Source organism: Styela clava, chromosome 8 (assembly GCF_964204865.1).
Source record: "Styela clava chromosome 8, kaStyClav1.hap1.2, whole genome shotgun sequence".
Taxonomy (NCBI): Eukaryota; Metazoa; Chordata; class Ascidiacea; order Stolidobranchia; family Styelidae; genus Styela; species Styela clava.
Window position 1 is genome coordinate 19,134,713 of NC_135257.1, and position 18,628 is coordinate 19,153,340.

General features: G+C 38.7%; 38 non-coding genes across 38 annotated transcripts; 27 read left to right on the top strand and 11 right to left on the bottom strand.

Moving 5' to 3' along the window:
• Positions 1–1,099: 1,099 nt before the first annotated feature.
• On the bottom strand, positions 1,100–1,173 carry Trnat-agu (transfer RNA threonine (anticodon AGU)). Its single transcript has one exon. It is a non-coding gene; the product is annotated as a tRNA-Thr (tRNA).
• Positions 1,174–1,262: 89 nt separating this feature from the next.
• Trnaq-uug (transfer RNA glutamine (anticodon UUG)) lies at positions 1,263–1,334 on the top strand. The gene has a single exon. It is a non-coding gene; the product is annotated as a tRNA-Gln (tRNA).
• Positions 1,335–1,566: 232 nt separating this feature from the next.
• On the top strand, positions 1,567–1,683 carry Trnal-caa (transfer RNA leucine (anticodon CAA)). The gene is made up of 2 exons: positions 1,567–1,604; positions 1,638–1,683. It is a non-coding gene; the product is annotated as a tRNA-Leu (tRNA).
• Positions 1,684–2,187: 504 nt separating this feature from the next.
• Trnat-agu (transfer RNA threonine (anticodon AGU)) lies at positions 2,188–2,261 on the bottom strand. Its single transcript has one exon. It is a non-coding gene; the product is annotated as a tRNA-Thr (tRNA).
• Positions 2,262–2,350: 89 nt separating this feature from the next.
• Trnaq-uug (transfer RNA glutamine (anticodon UUG)) lies at positions 2,351–2,422 on the top strand. Its single transcript has one exon. It is a non-coding gene; the product is annotated as a tRNA-Gln (tRNA).
• A 232-nt stretch (positions 2,423–2,654) lies between these two features.
• Positions 2,655–2,771, top strand: Trnal-caa (transfer RNA leucine (anticodon CAA)). Its single transcript has 2 exons — positions 2,655–2,692; positions 2,726–2,771. It is a non-coding gene; the product is annotated as a tRNA-Leu (tRNA).
• Positions 2,772–3,642: 871 nt separating this feature from the next.
• On the bottom strand, positions 3,643–3,716 carry Trnat-agu (transfer RNA threonine (anticodon AGU)). The gene has a single exon. It is a non-coding gene; the product is annotated as a tRNA-Thr (tRNA).
• An 89-nt stretch (positions 3,717–3,805) lies between these two features.
• Trnaq-uug (transfer RNA glutamine (anticodon UUG)) lies at positions 3,806–3,877 on the top strand. The gene has a single exon. It is a non-coding gene; the product is annotated as a tRNA-Gln (tRNA).
• Positions 3,878–4,109: 232 nt separating this feature from the next.
• On the top strand, positions 4,110–4,226 carry Trnal-caa (transfer RNA leucine (anticodon CAA)). Its single transcript has 2 exons — positions 4,110–4,147; positions 4,181–4,226. It is a non-coding gene; the product is annotated as a tRNA-Leu (tRNA).
• Positions 4,227–4,457: 231 nt separating this feature from the next.
• On the top strand, positions 4,458–4,529 carry Trnaq-cug (transfer RNA glutamine (anticodon CUG)). The gene has a single exon. It is a non-coding gene; the product is annotated as a tRNA-Gln (tRNA).
• A 355-nt stretch (positions 4,530–4,884) lies between these two features.
• Positions 4,885–5,001, top strand: Trnal-caa (transfer RNA leucine (anticodon CAA)). Its single transcript has 2 exons — positions 4,885–4,922; positions 4,956–5,001. It is a non-coding gene; the product is annotated as a tRNA-Leu (tRNA).
• An 832-nt stretch (positions 5,002–5,833) lies between these two features.
• Positions 5,834–5,907, bottom strand: Trnat-agu (transfer RNA threonine (anticodon AGU)). The gene has a single exon. It is a non-coding gene; the product is annotated as a tRNA-Thr (tRNA).
• A 1,382-nt stretch (positions 5,908–7,289) lies between these two features.
• Trnat-agu (transfer RNA threonine (anticodon AGU)) lies at positions 7,290–7,363 on the bottom strand. Its single transcript has one exon. It is a non-coding gene; the product is annotated as a tRNA-Thr (tRNA).
• Positions 7,364–7,452: 89 nt separating this feature from the next.
• Positions 7,453–7,524, top strand: Trnaq-uug (transfer RNA glutamine (anticodon UUG)). The gene has a single exon. It is a non-coding gene; the product is annotated as a tRNA-Gln (tRNA).
• Positions 7,525–7,756: 232 nt separating this feature from the next.
• On the top strand, positions 7,757–7,873 carry Trnal-caa (transfer RNA leucine (anticodon CAA)). The gene is made up of 2 exons: positions 7,757–7,794; positions 7,828–7,873. It is a non-coding gene; the product is annotated as a tRNA-Leu (tRNA).
• Positions 7,874–8,104: 231 nt separating this feature from the next.
• On the top strand, positions 8,105–8,176 carry Trnaq-cug (transfer RNA glutamine (anticodon CUG)). The gene has a single exon. It is a non-coding gene; the product is annotated as a tRNA-Gln (tRNA).
• A 730-nt stretch (positions 8,177–8,906) lies between these two features.
• On the top strand, positions 8,907–8,978 carry Trnaq-uug (transfer RNA glutamine (anticodon UUG)). The gene has a single exon. It is a non-coding gene; the product is annotated as a tRNA-Gln (tRNA).
• A 233-nt stretch (positions 8,979–9,211) lies between these two features.
• Trnal-caa (transfer RNA leucine (anticodon CAA)) lies at positions 9,212–9,328 on the top strand. Its single transcript has 2 exons — positions 9,212–9,249; positions 9,283–9,328. It is a non-coding gene; the product is annotated as a tRNA-Leu (tRNA).
• A 231-nt stretch (positions 9,329–9,559) lies between these two features.
• Positions 9,560–9,631, top strand: Trnaq-cug (transfer RNA glutamine (anticodon CUG)). The gene has a single exon. It is a non-coding gene; the product is annotated as a tRNA-Gln (tRNA).
• A 568-nt stretch (positions 9,632–10,199) lies between these two features.
• Positions 10,200–10,273, bottom strand: Trnat-agu (transfer RNA threonine (anticodon AGU)). Its single transcript has one exon. It is a non-coding gene; the product is annotated as a tRNA-Thr (tRNA).
• Positions 10,274–10,362: 89 nt separating this feature from the next.
• Positions 10,363–10,434, top strand: Trnaq-uug (transfer RNA glutamine (anticodon UUG)). The gene has a single exon. It is a non-coding gene; the product is annotated as a tRNA-Gln (tRNA).
• A 232-nt stretch (positions 10,435–10,666) lies between these two features.
• On the top strand, positions 10,667–10,783 carry Trnal-caa (transfer RNA leucine (anticodon CAA)). Its single transcript has 2 exons — positions 10,667–10,704; positions 10,738–10,783. It is a non-coding gene; the product is annotated as a tRNA-Leu (tRNA).
• Positions 10,784–11,014: 231 nt separating this feature from the next.
• Positions 11,015–11,086, top strand: Trnaq-cug (transfer RNA glutamine (anticodon CUG)). Its single transcript has one exon. It is a non-coding gene; the product is annotated as a tRNA-Gln (tRNA).
• Positions 11,087–11,441: 355 nt separating this feature from the next.
• Positions 11,442–11,558, top strand: Trnal-caa (transfer RNA leucine (anticodon CAA)). Its single transcript has 2 exons — positions 11,442–11,479; positions 11,513–11,558. It is a non-coding gene; the product is annotated as a tRNA-Leu (tRNA).
• A 231-nt stretch (positions 11,559–11,789) lies between these two features.
• Positions 11,790–11,861, top strand: Trnaq-cug (transfer RNA glutamine (anticodon CUG)). The gene has a single exon. It is a non-coding gene; the product is annotated as a tRNA-Gln (tRNA).
• Positions 11,862–12,390: 529 nt separating this feature from the next.
• Trnat-agu (transfer RNA threonine (anticodon AGU)) lies at positions 12,391–12,464 on the bottom strand. Its single transcript has one exon. It is a non-coding gene; the product is annotated as a tRNA-Thr (tRNA).
• A 742-nt stretch (positions 12,465–13,206) lies between these two features.
• Positions 13,207–13,278, top strand: Trnaq-cug (transfer RNA glutamine (anticodon CUG)). The gene has a single exon. It is a non-coding gene; the product is annotated as a tRNA-Gln (tRNA).
• Positions 13,279–13,633: 355 nt separating this feature from the next.
• Positions 13,634–13,750, top strand: Trnal-caa (transfer RNA leucine (anticodon CAA)). Its single transcript has 2 exons — positions 13,634–13,671; positions 13,705–13,750. It is a non-coding gene; the product is annotated as a tRNA-Leu (tRNA).
• A 231-nt stretch (positions 13,751–13,981) lies between these two features.
• Trnaq-cug (transfer RNA glutamine (anticodon CUG)) lies at positions 13,982–14,053 on the top strand. Its single transcript has one exon. It is a non-coding gene; the product is annotated as a tRNA-Gln (tRNA).
• Positions 14,054–14,582: 529 nt separating this feature from the next.
• Positions 14,583–14,656, bottom strand: Trnat-agu (transfer RNA threonine (anticodon AGU)). Its single transcript has one exon. It is a non-coding gene; the product is annotated as a tRNA-Thr (tRNA).
• Positions 14,657–16,038: 1,382 nt separating this feature from the next.
• On the bottom strand, positions 16,039–16,112 carry Trnat-agu (transfer RNA threonine (anticodon AGU)). Its single transcript has one exon. It is a non-coding gene; the product is annotated as a tRNA-Thr (tRNA).
• Positions 16,113–16,201: 89 nt separating this feature from the next.
• Trnaq-uug (transfer RNA glutamine (anticodon UUG)) lies at positions 16,202–16,273 on the top strand. The gene has a single exon. It is a non-coding gene; the product is annotated as a tRNA-Gln (tRNA).
• Positions 16,274–16,505: 232 nt separating this feature from the next.
• Positions 16,506–16,622, top strand: Trnal-caa (transfer RNA leucine (anticodon CAA)). Its single transcript has 2 exons — positions 16,506–16,543; positions 16,577–16,622. It is a non-coding gene; the product is annotated as a tRNA-Leu (tRNA).
• An 870-nt stretch (positions 16,623–17,492) lies between these two features.
• Trnat-agu (transfer RNA threonine (anticodon AGU)) lies at positions 17,493–17,566 on the bottom strand. Its single transcript has one exon. It is a non-coding gene; the product is annotated as a tRNA-Thr (tRNA).
• An 89-nt stretch (positions 17,567–17,655) lies between these two features.
• On the top strand, positions 17,656–17,727 carry Trnaq-uug (transfer RNA glutamine (anticodon UUG)). The gene has a single exon. It is a non-coding gene; the product is annotated as a tRNA-Gln (tRNA).
• Positions 17,728–17,846: 119 nt separating this feature from the next.
• Trnat-agu (transfer RNA threonine (anticodon AGU)) lies at positions 17,847–17,920 on the bottom strand. The gene has a single exon. It is a non-coding gene; the product is annotated as a tRNA-Thr (tRNA).
• An 89-nt stretch (positions 17,921–18,009) lies between these two features.
• On the top strand, positions 18,010–18,081 carry Trnaq-uug (transfer RNA glutamine (anticodon UUG)). The gene has a single exon. It is a non-coding gene; the product is annotated as a tRNA-Gln (tRNA).
• Positions 18,082–18,313: 232 nt separating this feature from the next.
• On the top strand, positions 18,314–18,430 carry Trnal-caa (transfer RNA leucine (anticodon CAA)). Its single transcript has 2 exons — positions 18,314–18,351; positions 18,385–18,430. It is a non-coding gene; the product is annotated as a tRNA-Leu (tRNA).
• Positions 18,431–18,628: the final 198 nt, after the last annotated feature.

Here is an 18,628-nt window from a genome sequence, read left to right on the forward strand (position 1 = left end):
TTCAAGTTGGAGATAACGTATTAATTCTTCAACCTGGATTTAAAGGCGGAAGTGCACCCAGAGGTTTATGGAAAAAAGCACTGGTTCACAACATTATGCCCAGTTCAGATGGCTTGGTGAGAAGTGTTACAATCAAAGACAGCGATGGGAATTTATACAATCGACCAATACATAAACTTTGTCTAATTGCGACCAAAGAAGAGCTACAGTGTGGGTTGAAAGACATCTAATCTCATATCAGTTACTCCGAGTCAACAATGTTCAATATTATCGTCCTTTTCATTGCATTCATAGACTGGGGGGGAGTGGTTTGAACATTTGACTGATTTATCTTGGTACTACTTACTTTTGGTGTGTTTACGTATGGTTCACTGCATCGCGATTATTGGCTGATTACTTGATTACTTCTTGTTGTGGTTAACTGTCTAGAGCTTTAGTCTGTCTTTAGATCTGTTCTCATAAGCCTGTTAATGGTGCTATAGTCATTGGGTATGAATAATCTATTTCTTAAGTTTCTTACATTGGGATAATCTGTTCTGACAAAGCCTCATTTAAATGTAAGTAAATTGGTATATTCTTGCTTTGTATTGTGCCTGGTTGCCTGTACTCATTTTAATATTCATCTTTATTGTTTGTCAGGTCACTTTGTCTTACTGATATCTGGATTAAATCACTTTGGGAGAAATCTATTCGTTTCATTTCGGGATATTAGTTAAAGAGACATAGTAGGCAAGGGTGATTTGTCAATGGGCAGAAATCCAAACTAAGCATAACACATTTGGTCCTCAAATGGAATCGTGACTTTGAAATCAAGTTTATGACTCACGCCTTTTCTGTTCACTCCATAAGAACGAGTTGAAACCCATATTCCTGATTTAGGAGAAATAGATCTCGAATATTGGGCGTCCGTCGATTTTATGTTGAACATCACGGTGTAATTTTTTCCAATCTTGCCTCCGAAAGCACTGATCACGTATACACTTTAACGATTTCGATTCTTTGTATGTCGGTCGCGAAAAAGCTGAACTTTAATTATTGAATTCATAGAATGTAGAAGAAAAGATTTAAGTCAAAATGGTCTGCGGGATCCCTATGACTAAGGCACCACTGGGATTCGAACCCAGGATCTCCTGTTTACTAGACAGGCGCTTTAACCAACTAAGCCATGGCGCCAATCGCCAACGAATTTTGATCGAAAGTTGTTAATTTCGACTTGATTATGTTTATTATTATTTTAATTATCACAAATCGCATATATCGGCGGCCCCATGGTGTAATGGTTAGCACTCTGGACTTTGAATCCAGCGATCCGAGTTCAAATCTCGGTGGGACCTGTGCGGTATGAATTCCTCAGCTATTTTGAATATTGTGATTTGATGACAAAACTTTTTATATAAACTCATAATCATACCTCCCTGGTTCTGTCACACAGTAATACCGCAAACAGGAGTTGGTATTAAGTGCTTACAGTCATATGCTTTTAAAACAAATAGTATCTCGCGTGAGTCGTTTTTGTAAGACTGAAATATGATTTAATAGAGCACCAATAAAACCCTACAAGCAGTTGTAAGGATGGCTGGGTGGTCTAAGGCGCCAGACTCAAGAGTCACCTCTTTCCTTAAGCTGGATTGTGAGAATTCTGGTCTCCGAATGGAGGCGTGGGTTCGAATCCCACTTCTGACAACGTCCTTTTATCACTACCATAAAACACTTAACAAACACATAGGAGTTGTCAAATAACTTAAATCAGATCCTTTTAATTAAAATTGGGACTCTAGTAAACATTGTAGTATACAGATTGTAGGGCTTAACAGTCTGGATTAATTGAAAGTTTAAGTGATCCGATTTCAAATGTCCGGTACACCTGACGTCGTTATGAACAATAAAGCAAAACATAAAACAACTTGTATTATTTCCCCCATGGTGTAATGGTTAGCACTCTGGACTCTGAATCCAGCGATCCGAGTTCAAATCTCGGTGGGACCTTTTGTTATATGGTTCACGGTGTGTTCACATCACGGTGTAATTTTTTCCAATCTTGCCTCCGAAAGCACTGATCACGTATACACTTTAACGATTTCGATTCTTTGTATGTCGGTCGCGAAAAAGCTGAACTTTAATTATTGAATTCATAGAATGTAGAAGAAAAGATTTAAGTCAAAATGGTCTGCGGGATCCCTATGACTAAGGCACCACTGGGATTCGAACCCAGGATCTCCTGTTTACTAGACAGGCGCTTTAACCAACTAAGCCATGGCGCCAATCGCCAACGAATTTTGATCGAAAGTTGTTAATTTCGACTTGATTATGTTTATTATTATTTTAATTATCACAAATCGCATATATCGGCGGCCCCATGGTGTAATGGTTAGCACTCTGGACTTTGAATCCAGCGATCCGAGTTCAAATCTCGGTGGGACCTGTGCGGTATGAATTCCTCAGCTAGTTTGAATATTGTGATTTGATGACAAAACTTTTTATATAAACTCATAATCATACCTCCCTGGTTCTGTCACACAGTAATACCGCAAACAGGAGTTGGTATTAAGTGCTTACAGTCATATGCTTTTAAAACAAATAGTATCTCGCGTGAGTCGTTTTTGTAAGACTGAAATATGATTTAATAGAGCACCAATAAAACCCTACAAGCAGTTGTAAGGATGGCTGGGTGGTCTAAGGCGCCAGACTCAAGAGTCACCTCTTTCCTTAAGCTGGATTGTGAGAATTCTGGTCTCCGAATGGAGGCGTGGGTTCGAATCCCACTTCTGACAACGTCCTTTTATCACTACCATAAAACACTTAACAAACACATAGGAGTTGTCAAATAACTTAAATCAGATCCTTTTAATTAAAATTGGGACTCTAGTAAACATTGTAGTATACAGATTGTAGGGCTTAACAGTCTGGATTAATTGAAAGTTTAAGTGATCCGATTTCAAATGTCCGGTACACCTGACGTCGTTATGAACAATAAAGCAAAACATAAAACAACTTGTATTATTTCCCCCATGGTGTAATGGTTAGCACTCTGGACTCTGAATCCAGCGATCCGAGTTCAAATCTCGGTGGGACCTTTTGTTATATGGTTTTAAGAGAGTCAGTCGTTTGTATACTTCGAGTGCACTAGGAATTCAGAACTGCTCTTTCAACTTTGAATTGTTCATATTCAAACCTCAAGAAAGTGCATATATTGCAGATTAGTGAAAGAAATAAGAAACTAGTTAAATTCGCTCTGTTCTTCGAATCCATATTCGTCTCAAGGCCGCCCAGTAGCATAACACATTTGGCCCTCAAATGGATTCGTGACTTTGAAATCAAGTTTATGACTAACGCCTTTTCTGTTCACTCCATAAGAACGAGTTGAAACCCATATTCCTGATTTAGGAGAAATAGATTTCGAATAATTCTAATTACTAAATACCTGTTAATCGTCGTTTGTAGTTGGGCGTCCGTCGATTTTATGTTGAACATCACGGTGTAATTTTTTCCAATCTTGCCTCCGAAAGCACTGATCACGTATACACTTTAACGATTTCGATTCTTTGTATGTCGGTCGCTAAAAAGCTGAACTTTAATTATTGAATTCATGGAATGTAGAAGAAAATATTTAAGTCAAAATGGTCTGCGGGATCCCTATGACTAAGGCACCACTGGGATTCGAACCCAGGATCTCCTGTTTACTAGACAGGCGCTTTAACCAACTAAGCCATGGCGCCAATCGCCAACCAATTTTGATCGAAAGTTGTTAATTTCGACTTGATTATGTTTATTATTATTTTAATTATCACAAATCGCATATATCGGCGGCCCCATGGTGTAATGGTTAGCACTCTGGACCTTGAATCCAGCGATCCGAGTTCAAATCTCGGTGGGACCTGTGCGGTATGAATTCCTCAGCTGTTTTTGAATATTGTGATTTGATGACAAAACTTTTTATATAAACTCATAATCATACCTCCCTGGTTCTGTCACACAGTAATACCGCAAACAGGAGTTGGTATTAAGTGCTTACAGTCATATGCTTTTAAACAAATAGTATCTCGCGTGAGTCGTTTTTGTAAGACTGAAATATGATTTAATAGAGCACCAATATCACCGTACAAGCAGTTGTCAGGATGGCCGAGTGGTCTAAGGCGCCAGACTCAAGAGTCACCTCTTTCCTTAAGCTGGATTGTGAGAATTCTGGTCTCCGAATGGAGGCGTGGGTTCGAATCCCACTTCTGACAACGTTCTTTTATCACTACCATAAAACACTTAACAAACACATAGGAGTTGTCAAATAACTTAAATCAGATCCTTTTAATTAAAATTGGGACTCTAGTAAACATTGTAGTATACAGATTGTAGGGCTTAACAGTCTGGATTAATTGAAAGTTTAAGTGATCCGATTTCAAATTTCCGGTACACCTGACGACGTTATGAACAATAAAGCAAAACATGAAACGACTTGTATTATTGGCCCCATGGTGTAATGGTTAGCACTCTGGACTCTGAATCCAGCGATCCGAGTTCAAATCTCGGTGGGACCTTTGTTATATGGTTTTAAGAGAGTCAGTCGTTTGTATACTTTGAGTGTACTCCGAATGCAGAACTGCTCTTTCAACTTTGAATTGTTCATATTCAAACCTCAAAAAATTGCATATATTGCAGATTAGTGAAAGAAATAAGAAACTAGTTCTTGAATATTGTGATTTGATGACAAAACTTTTTATATAAACTCATAATCATACCTCCCTGGTTCTGTCACACAGTAATACCGCAAACAGGAGTTGGTATTAAGTGCTTACAGTCATATGTTTTTAAAACAATTTTATCTCGCGTGAGTCGTTTTTGTAAGACTGAAATATGATTCAATAGAGCACCAATAACACCCTACAAGCAGTTGTCAGGATGGCCGAGTGGTCTAAGGCGCCAGACTCAAGAGTCACCTCTTTCCTTAAGCTGGATTGTGAGAATTCTGGTCTCCGAATGGAGGCGTGGGTTCGAATCCCACTTCTGAAAGCGTCCTTTTATCACTACCATAAAACACTTAACAAACACATAGGAGTTGTCAAATAACTTAAATCAGATGATTTTAATTAAAATTGGGACTCTAGTAAACATTGTAGTATACAGATTGTAGGGCTTAACAGTCTGGATTAATCGAAAGTTTAAGTGATCCGATTTCAAATGTCCGGTACACCTGACGACGTTAAGAACAATAAAGCAGAACATAAAACAACTTGTTATATTGGCCCCATGGTGTCATGGTTAGCACTCTGGACTCTGAATCCAGCGATCCGAGTTCAAATCGCGGTGGGACCTTTGTTATATGGTTTTAAGAGAGTCAGTCGTTTGTATACTTTGAGTGTACTTCGAATGCACAACTGCTCTTTCAACTTTGAATTGTTCATATTCAAACCTCAAGAAAGTGCATATATTGCAGATTAGTGAAAGAAATAAGAAACTAGTTAAATTCTCTCTGTTCTTCGAATCCGTATTCGTCTCAAGGCCGCCCAGTAGCATAACACATTTGGTCCTCAAATTGAATCGTGACTTTGAAATCAAGTTTATGACTCACGCCTTTTCTGTTCACTCCATAAGAACGAGTTGAAACCCATATTCCTGATTTAGGAGAAATAGATCTCAAATATTGGGCGTCCGTCGATTTTATGTTGAACATCACGGTGTAATTTTTTCCAATCTTGCCTCCGAAAGCACTGATCACGTATACACTTTAACGATTTCGATTCTTTGTATGTCGGTCGCGAAAAAGCTGAACTTTAATTATTGAATTCATAGAATGTAGAAGAAAAGATTTAAGTCAAAATGGTCTGCGGGATCCCTATGACTAAGGCACCACTGGGATTCGAACCCAGGATCTCCTGTTTACTAGACAGGCGCTTTAACCAACTAAGCCATGGCGCCAATCGCCAACGGATTTTGATCGAAAGTTGTTAATTTCGACTTGATTATGTTTATTATTATTTTAATTATCACAAATCGCATATATCGGCGGCCCCATGGTGTAATGGTTAGCACTCTGTACTTTGAATCCAGCGATCCGGGTTCAAATCTCGGTGGGACCTGTGCGGTATGAATTCCTCAGCTATTTTTTAATATTGTGATTTAATGACAAAACTTTTTATATAAACTCATAATCATACCTCCCTGATTCTGTCACACAGTAATACTGCAAACAGGAGTTGGTATTAAGTGCTTACAGTCATATGCTTTTAAAACAAATAGTATCTTGCATGAGTCGTTTTTGTAAGCCTGAAATATGATTTAATAGAGCACCAATAACATCCTACCAGCAGACGTCAGGATGGCAGAGTGGTCTAAGGCGCCAGGCTCAAGAGTCACCTCTTTCCTTTAGCTGAATTGTGAGAATTCTGGTCTCCGAATGGAGGCGTGGGTTCGAATTCCACTTCTGACAACTTCCTTTTATCATTACCATAAAACACTTGACAAACACATAGGAGTTGTCAAAAAACTTAAATCAGATACTTTTTCATTAAAATTGGGACTCTAGTAAACATTGTAGTATACAGAATGTAGGGCTTACCAGTCTGAATTAATTAAAAACTTAAGTGATCCGATTTCAAATGTCCGGTGCACCTGATGACGTTATGAACAATAAAGCAGAACATAAAACAACTTGTATCATTGGCCCCATGGTGTAATGATTAGCACTCTGAACTCTGAATCCAGCGATCCGAGTTCAAATCTCGGTGGGACCTTTGTTATATGGTTTTAAGAGAGTCAGTCGTTTGTATACTTTGAGTGTACTCCGAATGCACAACTGCTCTTTCAACTTTGAATTGTTCATATTCAAACCTCAAGAAAGTGCATATATTGCAGATTAGTGAAAGAAATAAGAAACTAGTTAAATTCGCTCTGTTCTTCGAATCCATATTCGTCTCAAGGCCGCCCAGTAGCATAACACATTTGGCCCTCAAATGGATTCGTGACTTTGAAATCAAGTTTATGACTCACGCCTTTTCTGTTCACTCCATAAGAACGAGTTGAAACCCATATTCCTGATTTAGGAGAAATAGATCTCGAATAATTCTAATTACTAAATACCTGTTAATCGTCGTTTGTAGATGGGCGTCCGTGGATTTTATGTTGAACATCACGGTGTAATTTTTTCCAATCTTGCCTCCGAAAGCACTGATCACGTATACACTTTAACGATTTCGATTCTTTGTATGTCGGTCGCTAAAAAGCTGAACTTTAATTATTGAATTCATAGAATGTAGAAGAAAAGATTTAAGTCAAAATGGTCTGCGGGATCCCTATGACTAAGGCACCACTGGGATTCGAACCCAGGATCCCCTGTTTACTAGACAGGCGCTTTAACCAACTAAGCCATGGCGCCAATCGCCAACGAATTTTGATCGAAAGTTGTTAATTCCGACTTGATTATGTTTATTATTATTTTAATTATCACAAATCGCATATATCGGCGGCCCCATGGTGTAATTGTTAGCACTCTGGACTTTGAATCCAGCGATCCGAGTTCAAATCTCGGTGGGACCTGTGCGGTATGAATTCCTCAGCTATTTTTGAATATTGTGATTTGATGAAAAAACTTTTTATATAAACTCATAATCATACCTCCCTGGTTCTGTCACACAGTAATACCGCAAACAGGAGTTGGTATTAAGTGCTTACAGTCATATGCTTTTAACCAAATAGTATCTCGCGTGAGTCGTTTTTGTAAGACAGAAATATGATTTAATAGAGCACCAATATCACCCTACAAGCAGTTGTCAGGATGGCCGAGTGGTCTAAGGCGCCAGACTCAAGAGTCACCTCTTTCCTTTAGCTGGATTGTGAGAATTCTGGTCTCCGAATGGAGGCGTGGGTTCGAATCCCACTTCTGACAACGTCCTTTTATCACTACCATAAAACACTTAACAAACACTTAGGAGTTGTCAAATAACTTAAATCAGATCCTTTTAATTAAAATTGGGACTCTAGTAAACATTGTAGTATACAGATTGTAGGGCTTAACAGTCTGGATTAATTGAAAGTTTAAGTGATCCGATTTCAAATTTCCGGTACACCTGACGACGTTATGAACAATAAAGCAGAACATGAAACGACTTGTATTATTGGCCCCATGGTGTAATGGTTAGCACTCTGGTCTCTGAATCCAGCGATCCGAGTTCAAATCTCGGTGGGACCTTTGTTATATGGTTTTAAGAGAGTCAGTCGTTTGTATACTTTGAGTGTACTCCTAATGCAGAACTGCTCTTTCAACTTTGAATTGTTCATATTCAAATCTCAAGAAAGAGCATATATTGCAGATTAGTGAAAGAAATAAGAAACTAGTTAAATTCGCTCTGTTCTTCGAATCCGTATTCGTCTCAAGGCCGCCCAGTAGCATAACACATTTGGCCCTCAAATGGATTCGTGACTTTGAAATCAAGTTTATGACTCACGCCTTTTCTGTTCACTCCATAAGAACGAGTTGAAACCCATATTCCTGATTTAGGAGAAATAGATCTCGAATAATTCTAATTACTAAATACCTGTTAATCGTCGTTTGTAGTTGGGCGTCCGTCGATTTTATGTTGAACATCACGGTGTAATTTTTTCCAATCTTGCCTCCGAAAGCACTGATCACGTATACACTTTAACAATTTCGATTCTTTGTATGTCGGTCGCTAAAAAGCTGAACTTTAATTATTGAATTCATAGAATGTAGAAGAAAAGATTTAAGTCAAAATGGTCTGCGGGATCCCTATGACTAAGGCACCACTGGGTTTGGAACCCAGGATCTCCTGTTTACTAGACAGGCGCTTTAACCAACTAAGTCATGGCGCCAATCGCCAACGAATTTTGATCGAAAGTTGTTAATTTCGACTTGATTATGTTTATTATTATTTTAATTATCACAAATCGCATATATCGGCGGCCCCATGGTGTAATGGTTAGCACTCTGGACTTTGAATCCAGCGATCCGAGTTCAAATCTCGGTGGGACCTGTGCGGTATGAATTCCTCAGCTATTTTTGAATATTGTGATTTGATGACAAAACTTTTTATATAAACTCATAATCATACCTCCCTGGTTCTGTCACACAGTAATACCGCAAACAGGAGTTGGTATTAAGTGCTTACAGTCATATGATTTTAAAACAAATAGTGTCTCGCGTGAGTCGTTTTTGTAAGACTGAAATATGATTTAATAGAGCACCAATAACACCCTACAAGCAGTTGTCAGGATGGCCGGGTGGTCTAAGGCGCCAGACTCAAGAGTCACCTCTTTCCTTAAGCTGGATTGTGAGAATTCTGGTCTCCGAATGGAGGCGTGGGTTCGAATCCCACTTCTGACAACGTCCTTTTATCACTACCATAAAACACCTAACAAACACTTAGGAGTTGTCAAATAACTTAAATCAGATCCTTTTAATTAAAATTGGGACTCTAGTAAACATTGTAGTATACAGATTGTAGGGCTTAACAGTCTGGATTAATTGAAAGTTTAAGTGATCCGATTTCAAATTTCCGGTACACCTGACGACGTTATGAACAATAAAGCAGAACATGAAAAGACTTGTGTTATTGGCCCCATGGTGTAATGGTTAGCACTCTGGTCTCTGAATCCAGCGATCCGAGTTCAAATCTCGGTGGGACCTTTTGTTATATGGTTTTAAGAGAGTCAGTCGTTTGTATACTTTGAGTGTACTAGGAATTCAGAACTGCTCTTTCAACTTTGAATTGTTCATATTCAAACCTCAAGAAAGTGCATATATTGCAGATTAGTGAAAGAAATAAGAAACTAGTTAAATTCGCTCTGTTCTTCGAATCCATATTCGTCTCAAGGCCGCCCAGTAGCATAACACATTTGGCCCTCAAATGGATTCGTGACTTTGAAATCAAGTTTATGACTAACGCCTTTTCTGTTCACTCCATAAGAACGAGTTGAAATCCATATTCCTGATTTAGGAGAAATAGATCTCGAACAATTCTAATTACTAAATATCTGTTAAACGTCGTTTGTAGTTGGGCGTCCGTCGATTTTATGTTGAACATCACGGTGTAATTTTTTCCAATCTTGCCTCCGAAAGCACTGATCACGTATACACTTTAACGATTTCGATTCTTTGTATGTCGGTCGCTAAAAAGCTGAACTTTAATTATTGAATTCATAGAATGTAGAAGAAAAGATTTAAGTCAAAATTGTCTGCGGGATCCCTATGACTAAGGCACCACTGGGATTCGAACCCAGGATCTCCTGTTTACTAGACAGGCGCTTTAACCAACTAAGCCATGGCGCCAATCGCCAACGAATTTTGATCGAAAGTTCTTAATTTCGACTTGATTATGTTTATTATTATTTTAATTATCACAAATCGCATATATCGGCGGCCCCATGGTGTAATGGTTAGCACTCTGGACTTTGAATCCAGCGATCCGGGTTCAAATCTCGGTGGGACCTGTGCGGTATGAATTCCTCAGCTGTTTTTGAATATTGTGATTTGATGACAAAACTTTTTATATAAACTCATAATCATACCTCCCTGGTTCTGTCACACAGTAATACCGCAAACAGGAGTTGGTATTAAGTGCTTACAGTCATATGCTTTTAAACAAATAGTATCTCGCGTGAGTCGTTTTTGTAAGACTGAAATATGATTTAATAGAGCACCAATATCACCGTACAAGCAGTTGTCAGGATGGCCGAGTGGTCTAAGGCGCCAGACTCAAGAGTCACCTCTTTCCTTAAGCTGGATTGTGAGAATTCTGGTCTCCGAATGGAGGCGTGGGTTCGAATCCCACTTCTGACAACGTTCTTTTATCACTACCATAAAACACTTAACAAACACATAGGAGTTGTCAAATAACTTAAATCAGATCCTTTTAATTAAAATTGGGACTCTAGTAAACATTGTAGTATACAGATTATAGGGCTTAACAGTCTGGATTAATTGAAAGTTTAAGTGATCCGATTTCAAATTTCCGGTACACCTCACGACGTTATGAACAATAAAGCAGAACATGAAACGACTTGTATTATTGGCCCCATGGTGTAATGGTTAGCACTCTGGACTCTGAATCCAGCGATCCGAGTTCAAATCTCGGTGGGACCTTTGTTATATGGTTTTAAGAGAGTCAGTCGTTTGTATACTTTGAGTGTACTCCGAATGCAGAACTGCTCTTTCAACTTTGAATTGTTCATATTCAAACCTCAAAAAATTGCATATATTGCAGATTAGTGAAAGAAATAAGAAACTAGTTCTTGAATATTGTGATTTGATGACAGAACTTTTTATATAAACTCATAATCATACCTCCCTGGTTCTGTCACACAGTAATACCGCAAACAGGAGTTGGTATTAAGTGCTTACAGTCATATGTTTTTAAAACAATTGTATCTCGCGTGAGTCGTTTTTGTAAGACTGAAATATGATTCAATAGAGCACCAATAACACCCTACAAGCAGTTGTCAGGATGGCCGAGTGGTCTAAGGCGCCAGACTCAAGAGTCACCTCTTTCCTTAAGCTGGATTGTGAGAATTCTGGTCTCCGAATGGAGGCGTGGGTTCGAATCCCACTTCTGAAAGCGTCCTTTTATCACTACCATAAAACACATAACAAACACATAGGAGTTGTCAAATAACCTAAATCAGATGATTTTAATTAAAATTGGGACTCTAGTAAACATTGTAGTATACAGATTGTAGGGCTTAACAGTCTGGATTAATCGAAAGTTTAAGTGATCCGATTTCAAATGTCCGGTACACCTGACGACGTTAAGAACAATAAAGCAGAACATGAAACAACTTGTTATATTGGCCCCATGGTGTCATGGTTAGCACTCTGGACTCTGAATCCAGCGATCCGAGTTCAAATCTCGGTGGGACCTTTGTTATATGGTTTTAAGAGAGTCAGTCGTTTGTATACTTTGAGTGTACTCCGAATGCACAACTGCTCTTTCAACTTTGAATTGTTCATATTCAAACCTCAAGAAAGTGCATATATTGCAGATTAGTGAAAGAAATAAGAAACTAGTTAAATTCGCTCTGTTCTTCGAATCCATATTCGTCTCAAGGCCGCCCAGTAGCATAACACATTTGGTCCTCAAATGGAATCGTGACTTTGAAATCAAGTTTATGACTCACGCCTTTTCTGTTCACTCCATAAGAACGAGTTGAAACCCATATTCCTGATTTAGGAGAAATAGATCTCGAATATTGGGCGTCCGTCGATTTTATGTTGAACATCACGGTGTAATTTTTTCCAATCTTGCCTCCGAAAGCACTGATCACGTATACACTTTAACGATTTCGATTCTTTGTATGTCGGTCGCGAAAAAGCTGAACTTTAATTATTGAATTCATAGAATGTAGAAGAAAAGATTTAAGTCAAAATGGTCCGCGGGATCCCTATGACTAAGGCACCACTGGGATTCGAACCCAGGATCTCCTGTTTACTAGACAGGCGCTTTAACCAACTAAGCCATGGCGCCAATCGCCAACGAATTTTGATCGATAGTTGTTAATTTCGACTTGATTATGTTTATTATTATTTTAATTATCACAAATCGCATATATCGGCGGCACCATGGTGTAATGGTTAGCACTCTAGACTTTGAATCCAGCGATCCGAGTTCAAATCTCGGTGGGACCTGTGCGGTATGAATTCCTCAGCTATTTTTTAATATTGTGATTTGATGACAAAACTTTTTATATAAACTCATAATCATACCTCCCTGATTCTGTCACACAGTAATACCGCAAACAGGAGTTGGTATTAAGTGCTTACAGTCATATGCTTTTAAAACAAATAGTATCTTGCATGAGTCGTTTTTGTAAGCCTGAAATATGATTTAATAGAGCACCAATAACATCCTACCAGCAGACGTCAGGATGGCAGTGTGGTCTAAGGCGCCAGGCTCAAGAGTCACCTCTTTCCTTTAGCTGGATTGTGAGAATTCTGGTCTCCGAATGGAGGCGTGGGTTCGAATCCCACTTCTGACAACGTTCTTTTATCACTACCATAAAACACTTAACAAACACATAGGAGTTGTCAAATAACTTAAATCAGATCCTTTTAATTAAAATTGGGACTCTAGTAAACATTGTAGTATACAGATTGTAGGGCTTAACAGTCTGGATTAATTGAAAGTTTAAGTGATCCGATTTCAAATTTCCGGTACACCTGACGACGTTATGAACAATAAAGCAGAACATGAAACGACTTGTATTATTGGCCCCATGGTGTAATGGTTAGCACTCTGGACTCTGAATCCAGCGATCCGAGTTCAAATCTCGGTGGGACCTTTGTTATATGGTTTTAAGAGAGTCAGTCGTTTGTATACTTTGAGTGTACTCCGAATGCAGAACTGCTCTTTCAACTTTGAATTGTTCATATTCAAACCTCAAAAAATTGCATATATTGCAGATTAGTGAAAGAAATAAGAAACTAGTTCTTGAATATTGTGATTTGATGACAGAACTTTTTATATAAACTCATAATCATACCTCCCTGGTTCTGTCACACAGTAATACCGCAAACAGGAGTTGGTATTAAGTGCTTACAGTCATATGTTTTTAAAACAATTGTATCTCGCGTGAGTCGTTTTTGTAAGACTGAAATATGATTCAATAGAGCACCAATAACACCCTACAAGCAGTTGTCAGGATGGCCGAGTGGTCTAAGGCGCCAGACTCAAGAGTCACCTCTTTCCTTAAGCTGGATTGTGAGAATTCTGGTCTCCGAATGGAGGCGTGGGTTCGAATCCCACTTCTGAAAGCGTCCTTTTATCACTACCATAAAACACTTAACAAACACATAGGAGTTGTCAAATAACTTAAATCAGATGATTTTAATTAAAATTGGGACTCTAGTAAACATTGTAGTATACAGATTGTAGGGCTTAACAGTCTGGATTAATCGAAAGTTTAAGTGATCCGATTTCAAATGTCCGGTACACCTGACGACGTTAAGAACAATAAAGCAGAACATAAAACAACTTGTTATATTGGCCCCATGGTGTCATGGTTAGCACTCTGGACTCTGAATCCAGCGATCCGAGTTCAAATCTCGGTGGGACCTTTGTTATATGGTTTTAAGAGAGTCAGTCGTTTGTATACTTTGAGTGTACTCCGAATGCACAACTGCTCTTTCAACTTTGAATTGTTCATATTCAAACCTCAAGAAAGTGCATATATTGCAGATTAGTGAAAGAAATAAGAAACTAGTTAAATTCGCTCTGTTCTTCGAATCCGTATTCGTCTCAAGGCCGCCCAGTAGCATAACACATTTGGTCCTCAAATGGAATCGTGACTTTGAAATCAAGTTTATGACTCACGCCTTTTCTGTTCACTCCATATGAACGAGTTGAAACCCATATTCCTGATTTAGGAGAAATAGATCTCGAATATTGGGCGTCCGTCGATTTTATGTTGAACATCACGGTGTAATTTTTTCCAATCTTGCCTCCGAAAGCACTGATCACGTATACACTTTAACGATTTCGATTCTTTGTATGTCGGTCGCGAAAAAGCTGAACTTTAATTATTGAATTCATAGAATGTAGAAGAAAAGATTTAAGTCAAAATGGTCCGCGGGATCCCTATGACTAAGGCACCACTGGGATTCGAACCCAGGATCTCCTGTTTACTAGACAGGCGCTTTAACCAACTAAGCCATGGCGCCAATCGCCAACGAATTTTGATCGAAAGTTGTTAATTTCGACTTGATTATGTTTATTATTATTTTAATTATCACAAATCGCATATATCGGCGGCACCATGGTGTAATGGTTAGCACTCTAGACTTTGAATCCAGCGATCCGAGTTCAAATCTCGGTGGGACCTGTGCGGTATGAATTCCTCAGCTATTTTTTAATATTGTGATTTGATGACAAAACTTTTTATATAAACTCATAATCATACCTCCCTGATTCTGTCACACAGTAATACTGCAAACAGGAGTTGGTATTAAGTGCTTACAGTCATATGCTTTTAAAACAAATAGTATCTTGCATGAGTCGTTTTTGTAAGCCTGAAATTTGATTTGATAGAGCACCAATAACATCCTACCAGCAGACGTCAGGATGGCAGAGTGGTCTAAGGCGCCAGGCTCAAGAGTCACCTCTTTCCTTTAGCTGGATTGTGAGAATTCTGGTCTCCGAATGGAGGCGTGGGTTCGAATTCCACTTCTGACAACTTCCTTTTATCATTACCATAAAACACTTGACAAACACATAGGAGTTGTCAAAAAACTTAAATCAGATACTTTTTCATTAAAATTGGGACTCTAGTAAACATTGTAGTATACAGAATGTAGGGCTTACCAGTCTGAATTAAATAAAAATTTAAGTGATCCGATTTCAAATGTCCGGTGCACCTGATGACGTTATGAACAATAAAGCAGAACATAAAACAACTTGTATCATTGGCCCCATGGTGTAATGATTAGCACTCTGAACTCTGAATCCAGCGATCCGAGTTCAAATCTCGGTGGGACCTTTGTTAGATGGTTTTTAGACAGTCAGTCGTTTGTATACTTTGAGTGTACTCCGAATGCAGAACTGCTCTTTCAACTTTGAATTGTTCATATTCAAACCTCAAGAAAGTGCATATATTGCAGATTAGTGAAAGAAATAAGAAACTAGTTAAATTCGCTCTGTTCTTCGAATCCATATTCGTCTCAAGGCCGCCCAGTAGCATAACACATTTGGCCCTCAATTGGATTCGTGACTTTGAAATCAAGTTTATGACTCACGCCTTTTCTGTTCACTCCATAAGAACGAGTTGAAACCCATATTCCTGATTTAGGAGAATTAGATCTCGAATAATTCTAATTACTAAATACCTGTTAATCGTCGTTTGTAGATGGGCGTCCGTGGATTTTATGTTGAACATCACGGTGTAATTTTTTCCAATCTTGCCTCCGAAAGCACTGATCACGTATACACTTTAACGATTTCGATTCTTTGTATGTCGGTCGCTAAAAAGCTAAACTTTAATTATTGAATTCATAGAATGTAGAAGAAAAGATTTAAGTCAAAATGGTCTGCGGGATCCCTATGACTAAGGCACCACTGAGATTCGAACCCAGGATCTCCTGTTTACTAGACAGGCGCTTTAACCAACTAAGCCATGGCGCCAATCGCCAACGAATTTTGATCGAAAGTTGGTAATTCCGACTTGATTATGTTTATTATTATTTTAATTATCACAAATCGCATATATCGGCGGCCCCATGGTGTAATGGTTAGCACTCTGGACTTTGAATCCAGCGATCCGAGTTCAAATCTCGGTGGGACCTGTGCGGTATGAATTCCTCAGCTGTTTTTGAATATTGTGATTTGATGAAAAAACTTTTTATATAAACTCATAATCATACCTCCCTGGTTCTGTCACACAGTAATACCGCAAACAGGAGTTGGTATTAAGTGCTTACAGTCATATGCTTTTAACCAAATAGTATCTCGCGTGAGTCGTTTTTGTAAGACTGAAATATGATTTAATAGAGCACCAATATCACCCTACAAGCAGTTGTCAGGATGGCCGAGTGGTCTAAGGCGCCAGACTCAAAGGTCACCTCTTTCCTTAAGCTGGATTGTGAGAATTCTGGTCTCCGAATGGAGGCGTGGGTTCTAATCCCACTTCTGACAACGTCCTTTTATCACTACCATAAAACACTTAACAAACACTTAGGAGTTGTCAAATAACTTAAATCAGATCCTTTTAATTAAAATTGGGACTCTAGTAAACATTGTAGTATACAGATTGTAGGGCTTAACAGTCTGGATTAATTGAAAGTTTAAGTGATCCGATTTCAAATTTCCGGTACACCTGACGACGTTATGAACAATAAAGCAGAACATGAAACGACTTGTATTATTGTCCCCATGGTGTAATGGTTAGCACTCTGGTCTCTGAATCCAGCGATCCGAGTTCAAATCTCGGTGGGACCTTTGTTATATGGTTTTAAGAGAGTCTGTCGTTTGTATACTTTGAGTGTACTCCTAATGCAGAACTGCTCTTTCAACTTTGAATTGTTCATATTCAAATCTCAAGAAATAGCATATATTGCAGATTAGTGAAAGAAATAAGAAACTAGTTAAATTCGCTCTGTTCTTCGAATCCGTATTCGTCTCAAGGCCGCCCAGTAGCATAACACATTTGGCCCTCAAATGGATTCGTGACTTTGAAATCAAGTTTATGACTCACGCCTTTTCTGTTCTCTCCATAAGAACGAGTTGAAACCCATATTCCTGATTTTTGAGAAATAGATCTCGAATAATTCTAATTACTAAATACCTGTTAATCATCGTTTGTAGTTGGGCGTCCGTCGATTTTATGTTGAACATCACGGTGTAATTTTTTCCAATCTTGCCTCCGAAAGCACTGATCACGTATACACTTTAACAATTTCGATTCTTTGTATGTCGGTCGCTAAAAAGCTGAACTTTAATTATTGAATTCATAGAATGTAGAAGAAAAGATTTAAGTCAAAATGGTCTGCGGGATCCCTATGACTGAGGCACCACTGGGTTTGGAACCCAGGATCTCCTGTTTACTAGACAGGCGCTTTAACCAACTAAGCCATGGCGCCAATCGCCAACGAATTTTGATCGAAAGTTGTTAATTTCGACTTGATTATGTTTATTATTATTTTAATTATCACAAATCGCATATATCGGCGGCCCCATGGTGTAATGGTTAGCACTCTGGACTTTGAATCCAGCGATCCGAGTTCAAATCTCGGTGGGACCTGTGCGGTATGAATTCCTCAGCTATTTTTGAATATTGTGATTTGATGACAAAACTTTTTATATAAACTCATAATCATACCTCCATTTAAGTCAAAATGGTCTGCGGGATCCCTATGACTAAGGCACCACTGGGATTCGAACCCAGGATCTCCTGTTTACTAGAAAGGCGCTTTAACCAACTAAGCCATGGCGCCAATCGCCAACGAATTTTGATCGAAAGTTGTTAATTTCGACTTGATTATGTTTATTATTATTTTAATTATCACAAATCGCATATATCAGCGGCCCCATAGTGTAATGGTTAGCACTCTGGACTTTGAATCCAGCGATCCAAGTTCAAATCTCGGTGGGACCTGTGCGGTATGAATTCCTCAGCTGTTTTTGAATATTGTGATTTGATGACAAAACTTTTTATATAAACTCATAATCATACCTCCCTGGTTCTGTCACACAGTAATACCGCAAACAGGAGTTGGTATTAAGTGCTTACAGTCATATGCTTTTAAACAAATAGTATCTCGCGTGAGTCGTTATTGTAAGACTGAAATATGATTTAATAGAGCACCAATATCACCGTACAAGCAGTTGTCAGGATGGCCGAGTGGTCTAAGGCGCCAGACTCAAGAGTCACCTCTTTCCTTAAGCTGGATTGTGAGAATTCTGGTCTCCGAATGGAGGCGTGGGTTCGAATCCCACTTCTGACAACGTTCTTTTATCACTACCATAAAACACTTAACAAACACATAGGAGTTGTCAAATAACTTAAATCAGATCCTTTTAATTAAAATTGGGACTCTAGTAAACATTGTAGTATACAGATTGTAGGGCTTAACAGTCTGGATTAATTGAAAGTTTAAGTGATCCGATTTCAAATTTCCGGTACACCTGACGACGTTATGAAC